The 6,397-nt window shown below is 46.4% G+C and overlaps 1 pseudogene; it reads right to left on the bottom strand.

Annotated features, from left to right (window-relative positions):
- Positions 1–381: 381 nt before the first annotated feature.
- LOC123105364 (uncharacterized) lies at positions 382–2,272 on the bottom strand (annotated as a pseudogene).
- Positions 2,273–6,397: the final 4,125 nt, after the last annotated feature.

Raw genomic sequence — 6,397 nt, 5'->3', positions numbered from 1 at the left:
GATGATTTATATATCGCAAATAAGATATGAAGGGCATGTGTTTGCCCTGGTAAGAGCAGCCCGCGTTCCTCAACATGAAAATTCCCAGCAGTACCCTTACACAGATGTTAAATGAAAACCTTCATTCTACTTTTTATTGATCCACTTATAAGGAAAAGATTTACTGTATGTACAAAGGTCAGATTAGAGGTACTCACTCTGTTCCACCAATGCAGACTACATACGGAGCAAAATACGTGAATCTACACTCTAAAATACGTCTACATACATCCGTATGTAGTCCGTATTGAAATCTCTATAAAAGGTCTTATATTTAGAAACGGAGGGAGTATATATCATGGAAGGAGAAGGGCTAGCGGCCTATACAAAACATCAAGGATGTAAAAAGTAGGAAGATGCAGATAATTTTGTTTCATCAGTATACTGCCACATCATATGTAAATATCAGAAACAGAAAACCAGTAACAATTTTTGTTTAATAAGCGTTTACATTATTTGAGGTACATATCTTAATGCTGTCTGATACACAGCAACTGACGCATAAGACCAGGACCAGAATCACGGCAGACACCACACCCAGCAGTAGGCCAAGACCAGAATCACGGCAACCACTACACCCACCACAGAAACAGAATCATAGCAAAGAGCAACACCCGTCATTCGTCAAACACCCATCATTTGTGCTGAGGCTCAAGCAAGTCGCTTGCCGACTCCCTGGATGCAACGGCGGAGACAATCCACAACACTATGCGGACATACTGCCTCAATCAGACTGCATCTGCTTCCATCCGCGATATTGTACCCCTGAATCTGGTCATCACAATCGTGTCCCAGGTAGATGGTATCAGCAGCGAGAGAGGGGTAAGCAGCCTCAGCCGATACAGAAATTGAGCGGCACATGCCCATGAACACGGCGCGCCCGTTGAAGCCCTTGGCCTGGGTCAGGACCCCAGCTTCCAAATCCACTCTGTAAGCATCATACCTCATGTCATACTCACTGTCCCGGCTTAGCGCTCGGTGCACCAGCATCAACTCCCCGCCGTTGTCCACCAGGTGAAGGCTGTGCGTCATCAGGGAGAAATAAATGAGTCGCTCCGGTCAGCGACCAACTGGAGCCGGGGTGGCTGCTGATCCGAGCCGATCGTCAGCACCATGACGCCCCTGTAGTTGGCGCAGTAGAAGCGCCCCGCAAAAGGCAAAACCGAATTTATGTATTCCTTGTCGACCATTGTGTCGACCATGGTCCAACTCTCATCGCCGGGCTTAGCGACAAAAAGCCCCCTGGGATCAAAGAAATTGACTGCCACCATGGAGGTGTCGGCAAGAAGACCCACGCCAGACACACTGAATGTTTTCCCTATCTTGAAGCCACATTGCCTGGACCGATGCTGCCCTGATCTCAGGAGCGCGGTCATCGGCGGAAGGTTGGTGAGCTGCCGCGTGAGTGGGTTAAGCAGGCGGACGACCAGGGTGGTCTCGAGGAGCAGGAGGAGGAGGCCTTCTGGGGTGAGCGAGAGCAACGTGTGCTCCGCGAGCTCCGGGAGGTCCATACGTATGCACTCGCCTGTAGACACATTGAGGAAGCGATGGCGGCGGGGCCCGGCAAGCGCCTTGTCAAGCATGATCCACTTGCGGGGGAGGAAGCGGCCGTCCAGGCCGCCGGCGCACGGGTCCGGCGAGCACCGCCGCCACAGCTGGCACACGGCGCGGAACCGGATATAGTCGGCCACGTCGCTGGCGAGGGCAAGCTCGGCGATCAGGCCGGCTGGCCCGTCCCCGATGTTCGCCCAGTCACGGACGGGATCCACGTCGATGGCCACCGAGTATTTTCGCTTGCGTCCAGCTGATTGGGCGTGGGATCGGATGTTGGAGGAAGGGCAGGGGCGGCGCGGATCGGGGAGGGCCCTCGGTCGGTTAGCCGGCCGCCGGGAGGAGATCTGGGCTCCGGAGGTCCCCGCCATCACTGCTTGTCCTCTGACCGCGCCGCCGGCAGAAACCGACGGCGTTAGGGCTAGACCGGCGTGGGGGGACGCAGATCAGATCAGAAGCGGCGGCGGCAGCCTGGATGGGAGTGGGATTTCCCTTTTCTTTCCCCTTTTGTGTAGATGATGAGTGGATAGGCTGGCGGCGGTGGATGCTGAAGCAGAGAGCGACGGCGGCAGTGTGTGCGGAGCAGAGATTGGCGGCGGAGGCGGTGTGGGTCGGTACTCGTGCGGGAGAGGTGTACGGGAGCCCGCGATTCCGCGATGCAATGATGCTTCTTCTTTTGGGATTTTTGGGATTAGAGCATCTCCCCTCGCGTTTTCAACAGGTCCCTTAAGGCGACTTTTTTCACGTCGATGCCAAAAAAACCTCAGTCGTGCTTTCAAGACGTCAAAATTCGCCGGTCGGTCCGTTTTTTGGCCCGGCGATTCCAGGCCGAACCTAGCGCATTGGAGGCGTTTGAGGGCTCCAGCGGAAGGAAAAACCACGTCTGGACCACCACTGTCAGGCGAAAACGCATCTTGCACGTCCAGATCCCCCCCGGCGCGCGCACGCCCTCCCGCCGTCTTGCCGATCCTGGCGTTGCCGACCCACTCACCGCCGCTAGATAGGTCATTCCCCCGCCGAAAGAGAGGGTTCCGCAGCGGCATCCTCCACCCTGTTTCTGCGCGAGCTTTCTGGCTGGAATACTGGCGGCTGCGCGCCTACCACGCCCGCCAGATGTTCAGCGATTTGTCTGCTCGAGATGGACTCGGACGATGAGGAGGCGCTCGCGGCGCTGCTGGAGGAGGAAGCCGATGCCTATGCCTAGAATGAAGAGCATCTCATGGTCATCGCCGCCCTGGCCAGCCTGCTCGAGAGCAATGCAAAGTCATGGCGAGGTGGCTCGGCGTCGGGCCGGCTGAAGGCAAAGCAGAGGCATCAACTGGAAGGCTATTGCTTGCTCTACTCCGACTACTTAGTCGACGCTCCATGATACATCCATTTTGCATCATGTTTACCTACTGTTATTTATAATATTTTTATGCATAATAATGCTTTATGAAGTAATTCTAATGTCTTTTCTCTCATAATATGCAAGGTTTACACAAAGAGGAAGAATGCCGACAGCTGGAATTCTGGACCTGAAAAAGCTACGTCAGAGTCACCTATTCTGAACATCTCCAAATGAGCTGAAAATTTACGGAGGATTGTTTCGGAATATATGAAAAATAATGGAGCAAATAACTACCGATGGAAGCCCACCAGGTGGGCACAACCCACCTAGAGCGCCCTGGTGGGTTGTGCCCTCCTCGGCCCACCTCCGGTGCCCCCCTTCTGGTATATAAGTCATTTTGACCTAGAAAAAAAATAAGAGGAGGACTTTCGGGACGAAGCATCGTCTTCTCGAGGCGGAACTTGGGCAGGAGCACTTTTGTCCTCCGGTGGAGCGATTCCGCCGGGGGAAGTTCCCTCCCAGAGGGGGAAATCATCATCATCGTCATCACCAATAACCCTCTCATCTTTGGGAAATCTTCATCAACATCTTCAACAACACCATCTCCTCACAAACCATAGTTCATCTCCTGTGTTCAATCTTTGTACCAGAACATCAGATTGGTCTCTGCGGATGACTAGCAGTGTTGATTACATCTTGTAGTTGATTACTATATGGTTCATTTGGTGGAAGATTATATGTTCAGATCCATTATGCTATTTAATACCCCTCTGATCTTGGGCATGATTATCATTTGTGAGTACTTATATTTGTTCTTGAGGTCACTGGAGAAATCTTGTTGCAAGTAATCATGTGAATCTGATATATGTTTGATATTTTCATGATATGTATGTTGTGATTCCCTTAGTGGTGTCATGCGAACGTCGACTACATGGCACTTCACCATATTTGGGTCTAAGGGAAGGCAATGTAGAGTAGTTATTAGATGATGGTTTGCTAGAGTGACAGAAGTTTAAACCCTAGTTTATGCGCTACTTTATAAGGGATCGATTTGGATCCAAAAGTTTAATGATATGCTTAGATTTTATCTTAATACTTTTCTTGTAGTTGTGGATGCTTGCAAGGGGGTTAATCATAAGTAGGAGATTTTTTCAAGTAAGAACAGCACCTAAGCACTGATCCACCCACATATCAAATTATCAAAGTAGTGAACACGAATCGAACCAACATGGTGAAGTGACTAGATGAAATTCTCGTGTACCCTCAAGAACGCTTTGCCTATTATAAGAAACCGTTTTGGCCTGTCCTTTGCCACAAAAGGATTGGGCTACCTTGCTGAACTTTACTTACTGTTACCGTTACTTTCTCATTACAAATTAGCTTGCTACCAAACTATCTGTTACCGACAATTTCAGTGCTTGCAGAAATTACCTTGCTGAAAACCACTTGTCATTTTCTTCTACTCCTCGTTGGGTTCAACACTCTTACTTATCGAAAGGACTACGATTGATCCGCTATACTTTTGGGTCAGCACGACTCTTTTCTGGCGCCGTTGCCGGGGAGTGAAGCGCTCTTGGTAAGTGGAAATTGGTAAGGGAAAATTATTACTACGTGCTGAAATTTATTGTCACTTGCTACTATGGAAAACAATCCTTTGAGGGGTTTGTTTGGGGTATCTTCACCTCGACCGGAACCACAATTAGTTGCCCCTCAACCTACTGAAAATATTGGTTATGAAATTCCTTCGGGTATGATAGAACAACTGCTAGCTAATCCTTATGCAGGAGATGGAACTGAACATCCTGATACGCACCTGATATATGTGGATGAAATTTGTGGATTATTTAAGCTTGCAGGTTTACCCGGAGATGAAGCTAAGAAGAAGGTTTTCCCTTTATCTTTAAAGGGAAAAGCATTGGCATCGTATAGGCTATGCGATGATATTGGATCTTGGAACTGGAATCGATTGAAATTGGAATTTCATCAAAAAAATTCTATGCATCTAGTTCATCGTGATCGGAATTATATATATAATTTTTGGCCTCATGAAGGAGAAAGTATCGCTCTAGCTTGGGGGAAGCTTAAGTCCATGTTATATTCATGCCCCAATCATGAGCTCTCAAGAGAAATTATTATTCAGAATTTTTATGCTCGGCTTTCTCATGGTGATCGATCCATACTCGATACTTCTTGTACTGGTTCTTTTATGAAGAAGACTATTGAATTCAGGTGGGATCTTTTAGAAAGAATTAAACGCAACTCTGAAGATTGGGAACTCGAGAAGGTAAAGAGTCAGGTATTAAGCTTAAGTTTGGTTGTGTTAATTTTATGAATACCGATGCCTTTCACAAGTTTAGCACTAAATATGGACTTGACTCTGAGATAGTAGCCTCCTTTTGTGAATATTTTACTACACATGTTGATCTCCCTAAGGAAAAGTGGTTTAAATATCATCTCCCTATTGAAGAAGAAATTAAAGAATCGGTAATATCTAAAGAAGAGATTATTATTTACAATGTTTATCCAGTTGTTCCTACTGCTTATATTGAAAAAACCACATTTCCCTGATAGGATGAAGGAACATGCTAAGGTTTCAACTGTGGTCCGCAAAAGTAATATCAAAGCACCTAGACCTTCAGAAGAAATCAAATTAGAACCTAGTGTTGCTATGGTTAAAGATCTCTTGGTAGAAAATATTGATGGGCATGTTATTTACTTCTGTGATGAAGCTGCTAGAATTGCCAAACTTGATGAAAAAGATAAACATAGACCCGTTGTTGGCATGCCTGTTGTCCCAGTCAAAATAGGAGATCACTGTTATCATGGTTTATGTGACTTGGGTGCTAGCGTGAGTGCTATTCCTTTTACCTTATATAAAGAAATTATGAATACAAAGCACCCGCTGAAATAGAAGACATAGATGTTACTATTAAACTTGCTAATAGAGACACTATCACACCACTTGGGATTGTTAGAGATGTTGAAGTCTTGTGTGGGAACGTAAAATACCCTACTGTTTTTCTAATTTTTGGTTCCCCACAAGATGATTTTTTGTCCCATTATTTTTGGTAGACCTTTCTTGAACACCGTTAATGCTAAAATAGATTGTGAAAAACAAACTATCGGTGTTAGTTTTGGTGATGAGTCTCATGAGTTTATTTTTCTAAGTTTAGTAGAAAACATCATAAAAAAGAATTACCTAGTAAGGATGAAATAATTGGTCTTGCTTCTATTGTCGTGCCTCCTACTGAGCCACTAGAACAATATTTCCTAGACCATGAAAATGGTATGCATATGCATGAAAGGAATGAAATAGATAAAATATTCTTTGAACAACGACCTCTGCTCAAACTCAATTTACCTACGGAAACTCTAGGAGGTCCTCCTCCACCTAAAGATGATCCTGTATTTGAATTAAAACAACGGTCTTACACTTTGAAATATGCTTATCTTGATGAGAAAAAGATATATCCTATT

This window comes from Triticum aestivum, chromosome 5A (assembly GCF_018294505.1).
Source record: "Triticum aestivum cultivar Chinese Spring chromosome 5A, IWGSC CS RefSeq v2.1, whole genome shotgun sequence".
Lineage (NCBI taxonomy): Eukaryota > Viridiplantae > Streptophyta > Magnoliopsida > Poales > Poaceae > Triticum > Triticum aestivum.
This window is presented reverse-complemented; position numbering and strand designations above follow the sequence as displayed.